Source organism: Chinchilla lanigera, unplaced genomic scaffold, assembly GCF_000276665.1.
Source record: "Chinchilla lanigera isolate Chin_1 unplaced genomic scaffold, ChiLan1.0 scaffold00103, whole genome shotgun sequence".
Classification (NCBI taxonomy): domain Eukaryota; kingdom Metazoa; phylum Chordata; class Mammalia; order Rodentia; family Chinchillidae; genus Chinchilla; species Chinchilla lanigera.
The window spans coordinates 4,501,878-4,523,368 of NW_004955504.1; positions in this window are offsets into that span (position 1 = coordinate 4,501,878).

Genomic DNA, 21,491 nt, shown 5'->3' on the forward strand with positions numbered 1-21,491 from the left:
AAGTTCAGAACGCCACCATGCCACCTTCACTCTCTGGTGTTTTACCTGCAGAGCTGCCTCTGGGGGAGCCTGGTGTTGCACTCATCCATCACTTTATAAGTACCAAAAGCCTCTGTTTTGATCAAATAAAAGATTTTACAAATTCTCTAAGCAAAGCCTCACTTGCCTGTGAAGTAGGTGCTACAAAGACTTTGTTCTCAAACAGGTAAATAATTTTAGCATCCACCCACACTTGGCCTTAATTCAAAATTTGCAATAATATGGACAGAGTTTGGGAGGAGTTTTACCATGTATTACATTTAAATGTTATTGTCTTAGCCATTGCTATAGTTTATGTTTAGATGTCCCCCAGAGCCTTGTGCACCCATAGGTGGGGCTTGGGGAGGTGATTGCATCATGGGGGTGGATGCTCTTGAGTGGATCAGTCCACTGATGAGTTTGTAGCTGTATGTGATTTTGGGCGGTGGAGCCTGCTGGGAGGAGTGGTCACTGGGGCGTGGCCTAGAAGGGTCTGTCTCCCTCCTCCTCCCTTGATCTCTCTCCACATCCTGTCACCATATCAGGTTTTTCTTCTGCCATGCCCCTCTGCCATGCAGCCCCACCCTGTGGCCAGCTAGCTGACTATGGTCTAAAACTCCTACAAACTGTGAGCCAAAATAATCCCCTGCTCCTCTACCTTGTAGGTGTCAGGTATTCTGACCCAGAGACAAGAAAAGTAACTAAGTCACGTTCCTTGTCGCTGAGACAAAATATCTGACAACCACAACTTAAAGGGCCGGTTCCAGGGTAGGATGGCATGGCAGAGGGGCATGGCGGAGAAGAGGCTGCTCATATCATGGTGGCTAGGAAGCAGAGAAAGAGGGGAGGAGCTGGGAGGGTGATAAATCCCCCCAGTCCATACACACAGCGATCTGGCCTCTTCTGACTGAAACTCACCTCCTAAGAGCAAGTCGGATATCAGTCCCCATGCTCCAAACACCATACAAAAACCTCACCCATAAGTGTGTCAGGCTTTGGGGACATTCTTGATCTGAACCATCACAGTTATTTTAAGTAAAAACAAAATGCCATATTGGCTGTGGTCATTCTCAAGGTGATTTTAGATGGGGCAGTATGAAACACATCTTTTTTCAGATAAAATTAATGGGACAGTGTGCCTCCGTAGGACTGACAGGAAGGTTAAGGAAGTAATTAGGAAAAGCTCTTCTGCAGTTTGGGTGTGGTTTTATCTCCTGGTTGCCATTAGCAGGAGCTTAATTTTGTTCCCAAGAAAATTATGACTGTGTCTATAAGATAATTACCAAATATGAACTTTGTAAGGCCAGAGGCAGGATCATATTTTATTTCTAAATTTAAGCCTGGAGACAGCTAACTCAGGGAAATTAGGAGGCAGGTATAAAAGATGACTTCAGAGGCTCCTGTGAGATCACCATGAAAAGAAATTCATCACTTACCAGCAATCACAAGTTTTACATCCTGTAAGATTTGAGAACAGAAAGAAGAGTGCTGGCAGCAGCATTCCATGAGTTGCACAGTGTTAACATTGGGTACCTTTGCTGCATGTCACTGTTTCTGTCATGTTTTGAACCTTTCTGCATTTAAAAAACAAAGACACAAGAAATTACACAAATGGCCGTAATCCTACATTTAGTGAATGCTTTGGCTCTGCTAAGAGACAGGATAATGGAAAGGCTAAGGGCCCAGGAGTCTGTCCTTCAGGTGTGGTGGCTGTGTCTACATTCACTGCCCCAGGACTGGACTGGACTCTGGGATCGACCTCTGGGATCACTAAACACAGAAATGCGTAATTTGAAAGGATGTTAATGTACCATCCTTCTAGCCTAGTGTTGAGGAGGAAGCGATACTGACAGGGTCATTACTGTGTTCCAGTAACACAGATTTCTTGCCTAAAAGTCATCTACTTTGTTCAGTGGGAAATTATAGCCGTGGGTCAGGAAAAAGTTCTGAGAAATGAGGGCTGCCTGTAGATTTGTGTTATAAATGGGAGATTTGATGTGATTTATTTCTGGAGTAACACCAGTGCGATTGCTCTACTGTGGACCTGTAGTGCATAATCTGAGGTCTAGCATTATTCTTGGCTGGTGCCTGTAGGCACTGCCTCGTGGGCCCCTTATGGAGTTAGGGACACAGATTATTAACAGGTGATGACTTCACTCCAGCAGAAAGCAGCTGGTATAGGGTGGTCACTTCAGACAGCAGACACTTGGTTGAAGAAAGTTAAAGTTTAAACTGTGATCTTTCAGATTTTTTAATTCACCCATGTATATGGTTTGGGAAACTCACTTAGGGCAGGCTTTCTTGAAATGTCACAGGGCTGAGATTGCAGAACTGGGCTGGGAAATACTGTTCTAAAGGTAGGAAATTGTCAGGAGGGGACAGAACAGTCTTTCTGGGGCAGTGAAAAATCCTTGCCATGGGACAGCCATTCTTTGAGGTTCATTATAAGTAGCCAAGCACTGAATTCCCATGAAGATTCTAAGGCGTGTTCCATCACCATCCTGGGGTGTGGGGGAGGAAGGGGGCTGGCTGCCAGGGCCCGAGCTGGTAGGCTTTGCTCCCTGCAGGCTGCCTCGGCCTTGGGCCTGCCTCTCTCTTCTCTCTTTTTCTAGAGGTCACTTGACCTTCCTACACCTTCACTCTCTAAACCCTGAAGTTTGGGCCTCATCGTAATCCCTCCAGTGAACTGTGCAGCGGAGCTTCAAGGCCTTGAACACCTATTCCCTCTTCCCTTCTCCCAGGTGACACCTACGTGAGGCTTCATCTCAGCCCTCCTTTCCTGAACCATCACACAAAGCTGTCTTCTTCTGTGGCCCACTCCCACGTCACCTACCAAGGTCTCAAAAATATGCAGACGGATCAGCTGGTGGATGCCCTCTTCTCCAGCGCAGGCAAGGAGCACTGGTGTGCCGTTCATGGCTGAGCACGGTGCCTAGGAAAAGCCAGGGACTCAGTTATCACAGCAAACAGGAGAGCCCCTCCTGCTAGCCAGGCTCTCCAATTCACACTAGGCAACGACGCACTCGCCCTGGATCTCAGGGGAGGAAAATGATGTGGATCGTTATTGTGGCCTATGGAATGAGGCTTGTCTCTCCAGAATGGGAAATACACATATAAAAAATTTTAACTTCTCTGCTTTCAGATAACAAAAGCTGTGTCCCAAAGCACTAATTAAAGCATTAGCTCTTTTTGATTCTTCCTGTTGCTGATATTTTTATACACAGTTTTGATGATCTGGCTCTGACATGTTGAGAAGAAAAGAAAAAACACCACCGCTCTCCTATTAACACAACTGTCCCCTGTTTGAACCCTCTGTTAGTAACGTTGATAAGTGACAAGTTTTATTTTTGACATTTTTTTAATTTTAAAAATAAAAGAAGGAAAACATTAACAAACAGACAACCATTTACATAGTAGCAAAAGAACGATAGAAACAATACAGAGTTACAAACAAAGTGGTAGGAAATTAACAATGCTTGTTGTATTACATATTGATATCTTCAACGTGGTTTCTCAGGAAAACCAAAACATGCAATATTGATCAATCAAGGAATCATTAACTGTTTCTTTCAGCAAAGAAATAGAAGACAATAGAACAACTATGTTAACTATCCTGTATATACATACATACAAAATTTCTCCTCCTTTCCCTTCTCTTTTCCCACATCCCAGTTGCCCTTTACCCTTGAGCATTTTCCTTTCATTTCACAATGCCTATCATACCTCCTAGTTTTTATTCACTCTTTCAGGTTTTACACAAGTGAGACAATGTGGTGCTTGCACAGGCAGGTCTGATTTATTTCACTTATGAGTATGGTCTCTAGTTGTGACCATTTACCTATAAAAGCCTCAAGTTTGTCTTTCTTTATAGCTGAGTAATATTCCATTATATAAAAGTAGCACAATTTTCTTATCCAATCCTTGGTGGATGGACATTTGGGTTGCTTCCACAATTTAGCAATTACAAAAGTGTCAACCTTTCATTTAAGAAGGGCCTATTGGCCCACTGCTTGAGAAGGGTCTTCTATGGAATTCATTCTTTGGTATTAATTTCACCATGTTCAGACATCCAGGCACTCAGAGGTTGATGCTGCCTTTACTACTGCTCAAGCTGGAGGCAGGCTTCGCTGTCATCCATGTGATGCTGGCTGCTCAGGTATGCACAGTGCAAGAGTTGTGGGGTCAGGTGGGCTTCCCTCAAAGGAAGAGCAGGGAAGCCATGCAAGGAAACCCTGAGAGGTCAGGGTGTGAGACTGTAGGAATGGAGTCAAAGACATAGAATGTTGGAGATGCTGGGAATGTGGACTATCTGCTGCGGAAAGCTGCAGGCTGTGAGCACAGCCGGCCTAGGAGAGGCCATATGGGCTGCAATCAGCAAGGCCAAAGGGGTGGGGCCTCCCCAACCCTCTGGAAATCACATTTCACCACCATGTGCCCTGGATATGAGACATGGAACTACAGGACTTAATGCTGCTCATGATGGGTTTGGATCTTTTTTTGGTCCAATTCTTTTCAATCTCCCTTTTCTTTTCATCTCTTTTAAAATGAGACTGCTTACCTTGGGCCACTGTACCTTGGGATCATGTAACTTGCTTTTGATTTCCACTGGTGTTCATAGCTAAGCATTTGTCTTGATCTCCAAGGAGTCTCTGATTGAGACTTTTGAGACTTTGGGGGAAGAGATTATTGTGTTTAGGTTGTAAGTGAGATAGTTATGTTAGGCACATTTACAACCTCATGTTCACTTGGAAATTAAGTATGGTTTGAGGAAATGTGTTTGGATATCCAGTTGATAAGAAATACGATGTGACAGTTCAGGTGGATTATCAGTTTGGTTGCTTGGGATCTGCTCCCAGGATTAGTAAACTTAGCACGGGACTTTTGAGACTTTTTATTGTCTAGGTGTGTTAGTGAAGCATGACTGCTGGGGCCATACCTGCCCCTGGCTCTTTCTTTTGTGGTGCCAGTCCCTGTATGTCTTCTTGGCCGTGTGCTAAGCAGTTCTGCTCCCCCATGCCCTTCCACCAGGGTATTCCTGCCTTGGGGAAGCCACTCAAGGGCCAAATCCACTAAAACTGTGAACAAATCCTCTTCTTTAAGCTGTGGGTGTTGAATATTATGTATCTGCATGGGAAAGCTAATACAAACAGGAAACTGCAAATTGCTGCTGTTCACCCCCCTCCCATCCTTCTCAGCTGCATGGCTTTTCTTGGGCAATAATGACTTTACAATGGGAAATGTTTTTAATTGTTTTGATAGAAAGTTCAAAATCAATATCCAAGTTATAGATGTCTTTCACGGCTGACGAATGTCATTAGAGGATGGGCTAGACTTTTTGCTCTCACATTAGAACACAAAGTTAGTTATCAAGTTTCTGCATTCTCTGAAGGCTCAGAGTTTTGCAGGTCATTTTTGCAAGTTGGTCTGTCATTGCTGGTCACTGGCGAATCCTCAGAGCCTACTGGAAAGCACGTCACTCGTGTGTGCTGGCTGATGCGCACACCCACTACCACCTGTGTGTACAGCCCCAAGACTCCAGACTGGGGGCTCCAGAGAGGGGGACAGGCATCTCTGAGTGGGAAACAGACGTGGCTGCCTATGAAGCCACCCTGGGTAAGGTGTTGCCTCTTCCTTCAGACGTGTTCATGTTCTCCATGTCCTGGCAAGCAGAAGTCTCACCTTCCCGATGCACTGGTGTAGAGTCTGGGAACCATTGACTTTGAGGATCAGCAACAGCTATTTTTTTTTGTGTGTGTGTGAGTCAAGAAATAGACATTGTCTTTTTTTATCAGTACATAATGATTGCATATTTTCATGAGGTAAAGAGTGGTATTTTAATAGCTGAACACAATGTGTACCTATCAGAGCAGAGAAACCGGTATATTCCTGACCGCACACATTTATCATTTCCTTGTGTTGGGAACCTGAAAGATCCACTCTACTAGTTATTTTGAAATACTCAGTTAATTATGGTCGTCCATAGTGGCCCTGCTGTGCTACAGATCACTGGAAGGTGTTCCTCCTGCTGCCTGTTGCACGGTCCCCATTAACCACCCTTTTTCTGTCTCTTACCCTTCCCAGCCCCTGGTGACCATTATTTACTTGCTACCTTTATGAGATCAACTTTATAAAATCATTTCAATTTCCTTTGAAATTCGTAAAATAAAATTACTACCTTGAATTTGGAAGAATTTGGGAATACGAGATTAACTTCGTAAGCTTCTGCCTATAATTGAGATCATGCGCTGCTCATCTTTCCGTGCCTGACTTGTTTCATTTAACACATGTCATTGCATACATACCGTTCCATACATGTTGCTGCAAACCACAGGATTTTATTCTTTCCTGTGGCTGAACACTACTGCCTCGTGCACGGGTACCACATTTCCTCCATCCCTTCAGCCACCCGTGGACACCTCAGATGATCCCCCGTCTCCACGTCTGTGAGAAGCGACAGCTACGTTTTCACCTCATCCTGTTTGCTCCATGCCCTGATAGTAGCCAAGCCTTTTCTTACTCATGTGCTTCCCTGCCCCACATGCATGGTCCCCCTGAGGACCTGGATCATAGCATCACCATTGGAAAGTGGCGGCTTGAGAAGGAAAAGCTGGGGGCTCCAGCAGGAGGCAGCTTCTGGTGAAGGGGACTGAACGAGGTTTTGGCCTTAAAACAAAGCTGTCAGGCTCATCTTGCCAGCTCTAGCTGTGCCCGCCCACGTTCTCTTCCTCTTTCTCCTGTCCAGCCCGATTCTGTGCCTGACCGACCAGCAAGGGAGGAAGGTGTGGAGTGGGACAGGAGCCCACCGCATTGCTCTTCTACACTGTTTCCAGGAGGCTGGTCACCAGCTGTAGGTCAGCGGGTCAGGCCTGTGTCTCTTGTCCTTGAAGTAGAACACACACATGGGAAACAGAGCAACGGGCGACTCTAAGAGGGCAGGATGAGCTCAGCAGAGGATTTAGGCTTTGGCTGGGTGCTTTGGGTCAGGGCTGAGAAGCAGGAGTCCGCTCTGGACTGGGCTCCCTCAGAAAGCAGGGATGAGGCTGTGCGCAGGTGTCTCTGTGCAGCTTTGTGACAGGGAGGGTGGATGGTGGTGGAGAAGCTGAGTGACCATTCGCTTGTTGGTGAGAGGAGAGGCTCTAGGTCACGCGGGAGGAACGGTGACCAGGCTTTGTGCATAAACAACATCAGAGGCCTGGCTTTGCCTCACAAAGCCATGGCTTCAGAGCACCCAGTCCAGGCCTTGTGTTCTCTGAGAAAGTTCATGTCCACGAGAAGAAGAATTCGGCTCACCTTAAGGGCCAGCCACCGGCCAGGCATCAGGGAGGCTGCTGCTTCTCCCTCTCTGCCCTGGTCACCCCTCATGGCACCCAACAGTTTGTCACATCAAACGTGTCCTGCACTGTGTGCAATTGTGTGGTCTTGTCTACAGCACACGAGGGGTGGGGAAAGCAGAGCTGGCTTAGCATCTCCTGAGCCAGAGGAGCCCACGACACAGGTTGTCCGTCACATGTGCATCTGATCACTGTCCCGGTAGGAGCTCCGGACACAGCCCGTTCCCTCCCAGGCCTTACTCACCAATCTTGCTTTATTTTTCCCTCCACTGCCTTCCCCTCTTGCTGGTCTCTCGTGGGCTAGCCTGAAAGATGGTGCACTGTGTCATTTACCCTGTTTTCTGTAGTGCTACTCGTAAGCATCAAAAGTTACTTGAAAGTCATCTGTGATGGACAGTTATAGAAGATCGGGGCTCATCTGTTTTTGGAAGCAATTTAAATGCCCGGAATGTGTTAGAGCTCAAGGCTGCAATAAAGCCAAAGCCACAGGCCGAACTTCTGCCTGCGCAGCGCTGCAGGATTAACCAAGACATCTGAAAAGACGATGCCAACAGTCGTCACTAGGAGGCGCTGTTTCTCCACTGAGCCGCCAGGGGCCCAGGACCCTAAGCTTTGATTAACTTCTCTCCTGCCTCGTCAGAAATTGAGCTAGTACACTGATGTCTCCCTGAGTGACTCTTCCTGTCTGCTGCCTTTCCTCTTAGCAACACTTTGCTGCCAGTGACTAAGCTCATCCCTTAATTTCAGGAGTGGCACCTGACTAACCATTATGCCTCCGTGACATATTCTGCAGGAAGATGCGATCTTTTCCCCTCTGTTGTGTTCATTAAGGCAGTACTACACTTTACCCTTTATTTAGCCGTGCTCTAGCACAACTAGAGTGGGACTGAAACTTTGGGCTAGATCCACCCTCCCTCATAAATATTAAACTTCAAATATTTTTTGCAATGCATTTCTGTATGTCAGAGGCATTGACTACAGAGTGAGTATCCATAAGGTACCATATTTCCCAGATCCTTGGTGTTAGGCAGGACCCTGCAGCAAGCTCTGGACAGGCAACCAACTGCCTGAAGCTCACTTTGGGCCACTTAGCACCCAGGGGAGGGTGCAAGGCCCTCTGGTTCTTTCTGATGGTCCAGATTGTGCAGCTGTAAGGAGCCACTCAGCAGGGGTCCCCAAGTTACCACTCAGTAGTGAGAGCCCCCGGAGAGCGGCTGAAAGTGCAGAAGCCTGGGGAGGGGCTGTGGAGCTTCTGCACAGAGCTGCCGAGGTCTCAGGTCAGCTTATTTGCAGCGTAATTTACTCTCTTCTTGTGAGCACACGAAAGTTTGAAACGCTAGAAAGCACTGTACCTGAAATAACGGAGAAGCAAGCTAATGCATCGGCCAAGGAGGCCACCAGCAGCTTGGCAACCTTTTGAAAAGCTGGATCCCTGGTGATAGGAGATGGAGCTCGTGGCAGTTTTGGTGGGGGCCTCTGGAGGGACTTAGGCACTGACGGTGAGCAGCGCTGCTTGATTTCAGAGATCTTCTTTTCTGATAAAGCTTTAACCATATAGTTCCTTTCATATTTTCATCCATAATAGGAATGAAAGGAAAATCACTCTTCTTTGGAAAGCACGGTAGAAAGGAAAGAGGAGGCATTTTCCATAAAAGTCAGAAAATGGTCGCCTTAAGTGCAAGCAATAGTGAACAGAAAAGACAGCAAAACTCTGGTTCATGGTCAGTGCGTTCAGACCAGACAGTTCCCAACATTGGCCTCCAGGGGTCGCCACCGTCCCATGACAGCTTGGTGGTTGAATCAAACTAGAGGGCTGCAAAGGTTGCCCGCTGGAGGATAAAGAATGGGAGAAATTTAAGTTGCTGTTTTTACATCCTGGAAACAATTTTCACGTTCAGCTGTCTTAAAAATTAATGCTAGAGAGTACAGTTGAAATTCTCCCTAAATTTAGATCATCTTTTCTTAGTCAAAGTGTTTGCAACAGTACATATTAAACAAAACAAATCAGAGAGTGATTCCATGATTTGCAAAATAACTCACATCGGGTTTTCTTTACGTAGGAACCTTTCTACTTCCTTTCAGTACTCATTATAACTTACGCTAATGTTTCAGAAGTAGATCTGATAAAGCAAAGTGTGCACACATAGCACAAACCAGATCACAGTTTCCTGACCTCTGCAGACTACTGTAGCCAGGGGGTCATGGGTTCCGTTCTTAGCGTGGCTTTCAGAGGCGTGTTTTGTTCAAAGAACATTGGCCAATTTTTGTTGCTCATCATGAAGTGACAGTAGGTGCCAAATACTTTTTAATGATCCAACAGCGTGTGTTGCAAAAAACTTGGTTTAAAAATTTCCTCCAGAAATCTCGGGATTAAACAGAATACACACACAGAGCTGCTTGGCTTCTTCTTTGGGGACATCTCCTTAGGACCCAGGCTGCTCCTTTAATCAAGGGTACTCAGGCTGAAGCCGACCTGCCGCAGGATGCACAGGAAAGATTCAACAATGGGAAACCGAGAGATGGCGCTTTTGCAAATGAGAAGGGGACCAAGAGAAGCCGGGAAGAGGAAGCGGACGTGGAAAGGGCTGACATGTGTCATGTGCCTCTACTGACTCCCCACAGTGAGCATAATCATTATGAACTGCAGATGTGGAATAACCAAAATAAAAATTAAAACAAACAAAAGATTCAAATACTAGCAAGGGGAAGGGCTGGACGTGAAAGGGATCAAGACGTTCCCTGAGCCCTCGTTCAGCCCTGTCATCAACACAGGGAAACGGGCCACCCTGAACGCAGCTATGTTATTTTGATGTGCAACACAGGGCCGGCCCTGCGCAGTGTGAGCATGGCAGCCTGAGGCTCTGGCGGGGGGCCCTGGGTTGGCCTTGTGCATGGCACATCGTGCTAGGTGGGAGCAGAGCAAGGAGCGGCAGGGTGGAGCCAGGCATCCAGGAGGGCATCCTTCCTGCAGCACGTGAGCCATAGCTAGCGGGTGAGGGTGTGAGGTCCAGACGCCTTGCAGCTGCCTCTGTCGGTGACACGGAGCATGCGAGGGCCCAGCGAACAGCGTGGCTGTGCAGATGCAGCTTCTTCTCTCCCAGTGTGGGCCTTAAAATATTCTCCTATCTGAAAGGCCATGTGACGAGAAAAAGTCTGACTCTATTGGGGTCAGACAACGCACCCTGATCACAGAAGCCATGATCCTAGTGGCTCAGGGACTTAATCAGCTGGGCGTGTTCACCAAGGTAAGAGGTAAACACAGTGAAAGACACTCACTCACTTTTTCGTTTGTGATTGCATAGTGACAGCACTGACTGCACTTCACGCCGTGGTCTCCCGGTCTCCTCTCTTCCCTGCTGAAGATGCGTTGCAAAGGAATTTCTTCCTCCACCAGTCTGGCATGAAACCATGGCCATGAGCCCCAGGAAACCGACCAAATACATGTTGAATCTTTGTGAGGATCCACTGTCGCAAAGTCCTGTGAGCACATGTCCCCTGCGCATCCACACCCTGCTCCCTGCTCAGGGGGTTCCAGTCCTGAACCTGGGGTCCTCTCCCGTGAGTGCTCACGCAGGGTCTCCAGCTGTCCACACCACAGACTTCTGTGCTTCTGCTTTCCCATCCCATGAGCCTCTCGCATCTGTCTCCGCCAGGGTGGCAGTTTCTTTCTGCTGTTGCTCAAGTCTGAGTTGAATCACCGGTCTGTTGGGTTCCTCTCCCTCCATCACACATGACAGATCTTCTGTGTGAAGTCCCTCCTGTTCGTTTCCCAAGTGGTCCAACTAGCAGGTGAGACCTGCACGGATATGGGTGCCTCCTCTGAAGCTTTCCTTTTCTCCTTCTGCCTCTCGCCCATGGGTGTTCCGCTGTGTCCAGAGCTGCTCCATGCTGACACGCATACCTGCTCCTGTCGTCCCTCTGGGAAAGTGCACGCCAACAGCACCCTGCCCTTGTTCCTGCCCCAAGCTGCTTGGGTTTCCGAGGACAGTTCCTCCGGTTCGCTGTAAATTGTTCCACAGCCTTGTGCACACAGTCAAATGGGCTCCCCAGTCTCTGGTGGTTAATTAGGATTTTAAAAACAAATACGGTTTTTCACTTGGGTTTCATAGTCTGGAGGAAACCCAGGAGGGTGATCTGTTTAGATGCCTCCTTTCTCTGTTCATTAAAAAGAAAACAATTGAATTTTATCAAGGCTTCATAAATGAACCTTGCCAAACCTCCGTGTCCATCAAGCATATGTGATACACAATAATTCTGGTTTTTTCCAGGCATGCTCATGTTTCCTTTTATTTACACCCTTGTTCACGGTTTTGCTTCCCATATGATGAGTTTTCATCTTCGAGGAAGTCTCTCCTGTGTCCTGGGCATCTCTGCAGAGTCCCGACAACGCACTTCTCTGGTCTGCCCTGTAGCTTCTCACCCCATGGTGGCACCCGAGCTACACTTGGGCTGCATTTGTGCCTGGCGCCCTCTCTGTGGCCGGGCTTCTCAGCACAGACATACTGTTCCTCTTTCCCAGGGTCTCCTCGCTCATCTTGGAGCTCATCAGCACTCCTCCAGCTTTGATGGCTTCCCCTACATTCCACTGCTTGTTTGTGAGTTCATGGCCAAATCCAGAGGTACCAGCTCTGATAAGAACATGGTGTGCATTTGAACAAGAAATGGCTACCGTAAAAGATCAATTGCCATCAATTACTATAAAGGGGATCACTCCCCTCTCAACCCTTCTCCTCACTTGGAACATGCACACCCCATTTCTTACCACTTTCTGCAGCAGCTCTGGAGTCCTCCTCCTGGAGTACATTTGGTTGTGCTGTCACGGCTGCCTCAGTGTCCCGAGTTGCTTCAGAATGTTTCTCTTTCTGGTTGCTCTGGCTTTGGGAAAGAGCGAGGGTTCCAGGTTTGGTGAACAAGGTGGATGAGGACGCAGTGTGTTGTGCGGAGCCTGCTTTTCTATTAGAGGATGCTCATTCACCAGGCTTTTGATCACACCTCAAGAAGATACTCAGGATTTTCCTATGAACCTAACGCTGCTTTAAAAGTTGATTAAACACACACACACACACACACACACACACACAGCAGTTATCCATGTAATTAGAAAGCAATGGGTGCGTTAGACTAACACAGACGCAGTAGTTTCTCCTTCAAATGACCTCTTCCTAAGGAGCATCCCTGCCTTCCAGGCCTTTTTCTATCTCTTCATGTGTACACACACACTCATGCTCCAAACACCACACACACAGTCACACTCACACTCACTGATAGCACACACTCCTAGCACATATTCTCACACACATGGATAGCACACACAGGCGCATACACAATTATGAAATGTAGGTAGGATCACCCTTTACATATTCTGAGTCCTTTGTTATGTTTTGTTGTTTTGAGACAGAGTCTTGCTAGGTAGTTCAGGTTGGCCCTGAATTCATTTATGTAGCCCAGGCTGGGCTTGAACTCATGGCAATCCTCCTGCCTCAGCCTCTCCAGAGCTGGAATTGCAGGTGTGCACAACCACACCTGGCTTTTTTTGATTTATTTTTCTATTAATAATGTCTCTTCAAAGTGTTCCTAGGTTAGAATTTCTGCTGGTTTGTAAAACTGCTCATTTTCCTCTGAGTTTGTTTTTCCTTCTCCTGAGAGAGAAGTGATTTTTCAGCACCCTTCCTTCATTAGTTTGCTGTGTTTTTACAGATATTTTATCTTACTTTTTCCAACAGTCCCTTTGTGTATGGCATTGTATTGTTGCACACATTTTAAATTTTCACATCAGAAACCTGTGTTTCTTTCTTTCTGACTCCTGGGTTCTGTGACTGGTGCAGAAAGCTCTCCCCCACTCGCTGGATCTTGGATTATAAAATTAGTATAAAAATTATAATTATAAAATTATTGTGTATTCTTTTCTGTCTTTCAAAATGGTTTAGAATTTATTTTTGGTGAAGACCCTAGCATCTAATTTTTTTCTCCCCTTCATGGACGGCTCATTATGCGGGTGCCACTCACGGAAGGGAACACTGTCCCTGGCTGATCCGAAGTGCCGCCTGCATGGGATGTGGAGGAATCCTGCTCAGCTCTTTCGATTGCTTTCCCCGTTTCCCACAGTGCATCATTTTAGTTTCTGTGACAAGACAGTGCTCTTTGCTCTCCGGCCTGTGCAGTCCCCTTTGTCTTGTGTTTTAGGCCAGCATCTCATTAGTTTTTCTGCTACTTTCATTTCACTTGCCAGTTACTTGTGAGAGCCCATGGGCAGCCTGAGAACCAGGCCACTGAATGATGGCCAGGCTTGAGCGGAAGCTGGAGACTGCATTTGGGAGCGCAGGTAACTGTTATGGGTGCATTCACACAGTTGTCGCCTACTTCTTCCTGGCTCAGAGCTGGGCTTTGTGCTCCTGTGCTCGTCTAGTTTTCTCAGCTATGACATAAATCTTTCCAACCACTGGGACTGGTATAAGGAGCACTGTGCTAGGATGAGTCACACCAGTGGCTGTAACGAGCAGCCCCCGGGGCTCAGCTGTATCATCAGAACATCTCCTTCCACTGATGAACAGCTTGATGTTGGTGATGATTGGTTTCACTGAATTCTTTCCACCCCAGTCACAGGAGGCCAGGAGTTTCCAGGCCTGCCCCCTGTGGTTGCTGATCACACACCAGTCACTTCAGAGTCACCTTGTCTTGTAACTGTGTTGGTGGCTGCTATTGCTAGGACCCTCTGCTGCCTGCCCTGCTGTTCTTCTCCAGAGATACGAGGTCTCCTTGCATCTGCCTTCCAAAAGTGAAGGGGTGAGTTTTATGGGACATCTTGCTCCAAATTAATGTCTTGGATCCAATTTTCCCACATTGTATGTCATATTTTTTTTACCTTTTTCTATACAACTACTACAATAACCCTGTGTTTTTTAGATTGTACATTTTTTAAAAAGTATAAAATACAGGCTGAGCATCTGCAATCTGGAAATCTGAAATCTAAAGTGCTCCAAGATCCAGCACTTTTTGAGTACTGGCAGGATGCTCCAAGTAGGAAAGTCCACACCTGATCTCAGGCTATGAGATGTAATCAAAACACAGTGCACCAAAAACACTGTAAAATTACTCTTGGATACCTGAAGCTATCTCATTATTTGTTTGCACTCTTCCAAGATATGAGAATATCCCAAACCTGGAACTTCCGAAGTCAAGCATTTCGAGTAAGGGATTCTCAGCTGTGCCCACTCTCAAGTGACTAAGTATTAGGGTGATTCACGTGTGCTGATGTCACCAGTAGTCAACAAATCTCAGCGGCTTCATCAAGGAAGATGTCTTTCTTTCCACATCCAAAGGCCTAACGGATTTTCTCTGGCTTTGAGGTGTCTTCCTTCATCACACCCGGGAATTAGGAGTAAGAGTGAGAGGACAGAGTTTATTGAAATTCACTCTGTCAGCCAGCTTTCCTGTCGCTGGGACAACATAGCTGATACCACAACTTAAAGGAGGAGAGGTTGAATTTGGCTCCTGGATTCAGAGGGCTCATGTACAGTCGGCTGGCTCCCAGTTCTAGGCAGGAGCATCGTGACAGGAGGGCCGGGTGGCAGGGAGCTGCTCAACGCCTGGCAGTTGGTAAGCAGAGAGCAGGGAAGAGCCCGCGAGGGAGGGGCTGGGGTCCCATATTATCCCCCACGTCACCACCCCCCGAGACACACCCTCAGCATCCCTCAAGCCCGCCAAGTTGATAGTTTAGGTTACCCGTCACACTCTCCTTCCTCCTCGTGCCCTCGGCCTCCGACTCCAGCTCCAGGGGGAAGGCCAGCCAGACGGGAAGTTGTGACTCCAGGTGCTGCTCCCTCATAAGCTGCCATGCCCAAGGGATTGTGCTCATCATCCTTGCCTCCCTGTCAGGTTTGGCGGCACCAGCCCATTCCACTGGTGGCTTGGCTGCACCCCAAGGGGCAGTCCCAGTCCTGGTGCCCTGCTTGCTTCCCTGGCCTCACTGCACACTTTTGAGCCAGAGGACAGTGATGCTGCCTGAGCTGTCCTGCCTGGAAATGTTGGGATGGGCATCTCTGAGCGTGTTTCCAGTTGGGATTCTGCCTTTGTTCGAAGGAAGGCATCTCTCCAGAGGAGCTGGCTTCTCTCTGAGCTGAGCTACTGTTGTTCTCCCAATCCCAGGGCCTCTTTCTTTCACTGCCAGCCTTGACCTGGTCTGGGGAGTCTGACTCCCACCCTCCCTCTGGACTGACAACATCTAGGACACTACGATCATCCTACGTGGACAATGTTCGTGGAGAAGAGGGAGGCAGGGGGGAGGCACATTGCCATTCACCTCCTATCACCGCAAATGCACTTATCCCATCACCCTTGCCACTTCCTGCAGACGTTCTGAAAGTCCTCTTTCGTGAACTTTGTTAGCTGAGCTCTTGTGGTTGCCCCATGGCGTGAATGGATAGAAAACATTTACCTTTCATAGTCATTTTGACTTTGGGAAAGAGCCAGAAGTTACACAGTGCCAGATCTGGTGCAGAAAGTGCAGGAGCATGCACTGTGATATTTTTACAAGCCTTCTTTTCTGTTGGATGGTGTTTGGCAGCAGCATTCACGGTGTTTTTGATCAGATTGAAAGAAGATTTCCAGAACTGGTTCCAGAACCGGTTCTGGAAGTGACAGGAAGGATGAAATAAGTGGGTTTGAAGCAAGGGGCATCTTTTGAGGGGAGTTCAGGGCAATGTATCTTTTAGTGTAGCACATTCTTATTTCAAAGCACGCTATACTTTTGATCAGACTTTGTATAACTGGAGATTAATCCTTCAAGTGACACAGTGTGAAGGATTTCAGCAGAAGTTTCTGGAAGTGACCAGAATCCATGGAGGCGGGGAGAGGGAAGGTGCCCAATAGAGTGGGCCCAGAGACAGGCAGAACCTGGAAGGTCTCTCACTCTGCGCTTGACTTTCAGGGGCCTGTCTTGGTTACTTTTCTCTTGTTGTTGGGACAACATACTTTACACCCAAAATTAAGGAGGAAAGGTTTATTTCACTTATAGTTTGTGGAGGTTTCAGTCCATACTTGGCAGGTTACAAGGCAGAGTGGCACATGGCAAAGGGCTACAGCTCATGGCGGCAGACACAGCGAAAGCAACAAGCACTAAAAGCCAGGAATGGCCGCAAGCAGCCTCTTGCTCTCCCTTACATATGCAAACTATCCACCCCAGGGCGGGTGTAGCTCTCACACCCATAATCAATCAAACTCTAAACGCCTGCCCCATGACCGCATGAGGCTTTGGGGGGACACCCAGACACAAACCATAGCAGGGGCCCTGAGGATGATGACAGATAGGGCAGCATTCTGACACTCAGTACGTTTTACAGGGACTTATGGGGAGAGGATCGGTCTCCTTTGACTCTACGTCAGGTCAGAGCCTAACACAAACAAACACAAAAAGCTACTGCATTTAGTAACCTTTGTGTGCCTTAAAGAGTCTCTCCAACAAGGTGAAGCCTTGCAGCCTCATCACCTCGGAGATTATCACCCCCAGTGGCAGGGAGAGACCGAAGCAGACACTGACTAGAGAAGGCTAAGCTGGGCTCAGCCCCTCTCTGTGTCTGCCCAGCCCTGAGCCCACAGAGATGGAAGCAGCCATGGAGCGCCCTGTGTAGAAACACACATGTGTGGTATATTTTTATACAAATTGGCACATGGTAAAAAGTTTGCCTGGACTTATGGGATTCCTCCGAGGATGTACACCAGGTGTGAGAGAAGAGAACCTCAGATACCTGCAGCAAATGAGGGCTGGGAAAGAAGACCTTTACTCCCTGATGTTTTTTTCTCAGAAAAATTTCTAGTTTAACACCTCCCCACTGGCTTGTGCTGGCAATCAGTTTTCATTTGACATTAGTGAGCACTGTGAGTTTGCCTAGACACTTTTATTACTTTTGGTGAACAGTTTTCACTTTCAAACCTGTGTCTCTTCAGTCGGGCCTTTGGTCCTTCGACGTCTGTGACACTCTATCAGTTGACAAAGAGGGGTAAAGGAAACTAAGTGTTGAGCTAAAGAAGAACTAAGTCGGGTCAGAAAACTTTTCCTATAAAGGACCAGAAGATAAATATTTTTGCCTTGCGAACCACATGGCATTGGTGGCTGCTCCATCCCCGCTGTATCACAAAAGCAGCCAGAGACAGGAGGTGAGGGAGTCAGTGTGGCTGTGTGCCAATAAAACTTTATTTATGGGAAGTCCGATTTCAACTTCAAGTGGTTTTTCATGTTACAGAGTGTTAGTCTTCCTTTGATTTTTAAACCCATTTAATAATGTAAGAACCATTCCCAGCTCATGGATCATATAAAAGTGGGGGATAGGTCAGGTTTGGCCCCTGGGCTGCAGGCTGTTGACCTCTGTACTAACTTACCCTCTCTACCCAACAACTTTAAAGCCTGTTGGTAACCATGGTAACAGCAGGGCATGATGGACTCTGAAGCCAGCCATCACAAAGGCCTCAAATATGAGAAAGGTCCTAATCTTCTCCTGGCAGAGAGAGTGAAGCCAGGGACGCAGGCTGACCATCCTGCTCCCAGTGACGTGGGCCTAGGGGTGGCGCCTTTGCCCAGGCTCAGACGGGATGAGTCCAGATACCACGCTGACTGTACATAACAGAGAGAAACTGCCCATCTCCACCCAAGCAGAGGGGCAGAGGCCTGAGCATAGCTGCTTACCTGGGGAGGGCTGGGGGCCCCAGGACTGCTTCTGAGTCTGCCTCCAGGCACTGCTACCCATGGCAAACACACCTAGAGTGCTGTGTGACTTTGTGCTCTCCTAGTCCCTCAGACTTTGTCTCTGGCTTGTGTGCGGGAGATGCCTTCTTCGGTTTGGTGGGTTCTGCCCACGCCCTTGTGGTCTTCTGCTGCTGGAAGCATCTCCTTCCTGGGTGGATCCTGAGGGATGTAGCCAGCCTGGCTCTCGGAAGCCACCTTTCTCCTTCTGGTGCTGAGTGAGCCGGAAGCCTTGAGAGAGGAGTTGGCCCGAGATGTGGCGGGCAGGGTGAGGCCTGTGTCTGCTCCCAGAGGAGGTTCAGACCCAGAACGTGCTCTCCTCTAGCACACAGAGGACTCTGCAGTCCACGGCCACCTTGACCCTAGGAGGACCAGGCAACTCTGGGCCTGTGGAGAGAACAGGATGCACCTGGGAAGTCTCCACGGGTGTCTGCGGAACCACTGATCCCACTGACCCAGAAGGAGAGTTGGCAGGGATGCTGTAGGGCAGTCGTGCCCCACCTGGTGTGCTAACGCTGGCGTTAGGGCTGCTGGGTCTGCTGGTCTTCTCCCAGTCCTAAACAAGGACACTCTATTTTCCCTGAGATGAAGTCATTCATAACATCAGGGAAGCCCTTCTGCATACACGTGGTTTATGGGCACTTAAAAATATCACCTGGCTTTGAACGTAGTAGTTGGCATTGGTTCTTTTAGGTTCTGTATGGATTTTATTTTTCATGATGCCGAAGACTTTCTCAAGTGTTTGAGTGTGATGGTAGAAGAGGGTGCCCAGCAGCTTCTGTGACACTTCAGGCTCCTGGTTTGGAGGAGAATGACTGCAAGGAAAGGAAGCTTAGTCCTTGTTCCCATCCAAATTCTCCTAGAGAAAACTTTTGCTCACTGATTTTGTACAAACTGACTGGAGACACATTCCGTATACTCAGTGCTTTGCTGTTCCTCCCACAAATCCCTGCAAGACAGCTGAGAAAGTTTGTCTTCCTCATTTTGTGTCGTAGCTGGAATATGGAGTCAGGGTGAGCCGGGACGGGAGCCCTCCTCTCCAGCATGCGACGGGCCAGGGCACCGCTGAGCTGCCGGATGTGATTCTGAGTCTCCGGCAGGGTGGGAGCTCCTGGGTGTTGAGCATTTGGGGTGGTTTCACCTCAAATGAGGGGGTGTTGACTGGGATGTGCAGAGTAGAAACGTCCTTCCCAGTGGCTCATGGGATCATGGGAACCAGCAACGTCCCGGGCCAGGGGCCTCTCCAAGGGTCAGCACCCCAGGGCTGTGGTGAGAGGAGAGGTGGGTAGAGCAATTTGGCAGCAAGAGTCTGACTCTTCTGAAAAGCCCAGGGAGACATGGGCCATTGTTCTTCAGCACTGGATAGTAAAAACAGTGACCCAAAGCAGGACTGGCACCCGGCGCATGGCCTGCATGTGTTCTGGGTCCACGAAGGTGGTCCCCGGGGTTCTGTGACTTGGGTGAGGGCTGTAAAGAAGGAAGAGTCTTCACTCCCAGGTGGGATGCTGAGCAGGGTGACCCACACACCTCCTTGGCTTGGGATCCTTGGGAAAACAGGCCTGCTTTCTGCTCCCAGCAGGGCCTCCAGCGAGTGTGTGCAGTAACTTCCCCTTTGTCTCCTGATATATATGAGGGAGCGAGGGAGGGATGGAGAAAGAGAGGTGGAGAGACAGAGACAGAGAGACAGAGAGAGACAGACAGAGACAGAGATTGGGGGACAGATGTACAGAAGAGATACAGATGGACAGTGAAAAATGGAGAGAAACAGAGAGACAAAGAAATACAGAAACAGAAAGAGATAAACAGGGAGAGAGAGAGAGAGAGAGAAGAGATGGGAAGAGAGAGAGAGGGAGAAAGCTGAAAAGACACACAGAAGAGACGAAACAGAGATAGCAACAGAGACAGGACATCGAGACAGGAAGCGAAAGAGACTGATAGAGACTGACATCAAGGAACTGTGTCCTGCACTCCTGGAGGACTTGGCTACATCGTAGGCTGGGAGCCTCAGGGAAGTCTCCGTGGAGTCTGGAGTCCAGCACCTGTGCTGCAGAATTTCCTCTGGCCCAGGAAACCACAGCTTTTTCTACTTAGGCCTTGAACTGATTGGACGAGACCTGGTCACCCTTGAGATGTAGATCATCTTTGCTCCTGTTTATCGCTTTCAAAAACACTCACAGATGCTGGTTTATTGAAAAGAACAGTTCATGCTTAATTTCTTTTGACCCATTTTGTATGCTTATATCTGGTAATCTGAATAACTAATTTGAAGACAACAATATGCAGTATAACAATTGTTTAATTCCTGTCATCTTGTTTAGTGAAATACTATATCATTTCCAATATTTTTTAAAATTATTTTTTATTCTCTTTAAAATAAAAAAACCCCAGAAACATCTAGAATAAGGTCATCCAGCCGAAGTTCACCCACAGAATTAACTTTCACACCCTTCTTTCTAAGCACAGGGAGGTTATGCGGGGAGTTAAGCACAGGAGAAGTTCAAGGGCCTCGTGATAGAGACACTGGGGGAACCCCACTCCCTGGCCGGCCCTGGGGGCAGCAACTTCTCTTCCATGAGCGGTGCCTCAGCTGCGGCCTTGGCCTTGGGGCCTTCCTTGGAGATCAGGAATCCGCCATGATCAGCAGAGTTGCAAGGATTCAGTGCTGGAGTCCGCATGCTGTACGGGTGAGAAATCAATGGTCACTGTGTGAGGACAACAGAGGTTTCATGGCACAGCCGTCTTCACCGAACACCGCCCAAGCTGTGCACGTGTGTGTGTGCGCCCGTGTGTGTACATCAGTGCATGTTTATGAGTATATGAACACACTTGTAAGTGTGTGCCTGTGTGCATGTGTGAGTGTGCCCAGGTGTGTGCACCATACATGAACACAGCTGTACATGTATGTGGGTACATGCAGGTGTGGATAAGGGGGAGTGCCTGTGTGCATGCACGTGTACCTGTGCGTGTGTGTCTCTGACTGGGAGGTGTCCTGAAGAGATCGTGTGCTGGAGCTCGGCCTGCATCGCCTCAGGGGTGATTGTGAAGTGGGACCCTTCCTCTCTCCCTGCCCACTTGCTGGTTCTTGGCTTTCTAGGGCGGTGTCATTTCTATCTGTGTGGGAAGATTTTTAAAAAATTTTATGGAAAAAGATAAAATTTCATAACAAAACAATAGGAGAATAACAATAGTTAATACATTGCATATGTTGTCTTTAAAGTAGTTATTCAGAGTACAAGATATGAGCATAAAAATTTCTCCAAACAATATTGGCACAAACTTTTCTTTTCAATGAACTAAGAGAAACTAGCAGTATAGCTAGCTTGTATTTTGTTCTTTTCCTTTTCCCTTCCTTCTTTTTCCCTTCTCCCATCCTAGTTCCTTTTTCCTATTGAACAATTTCTTTCCAC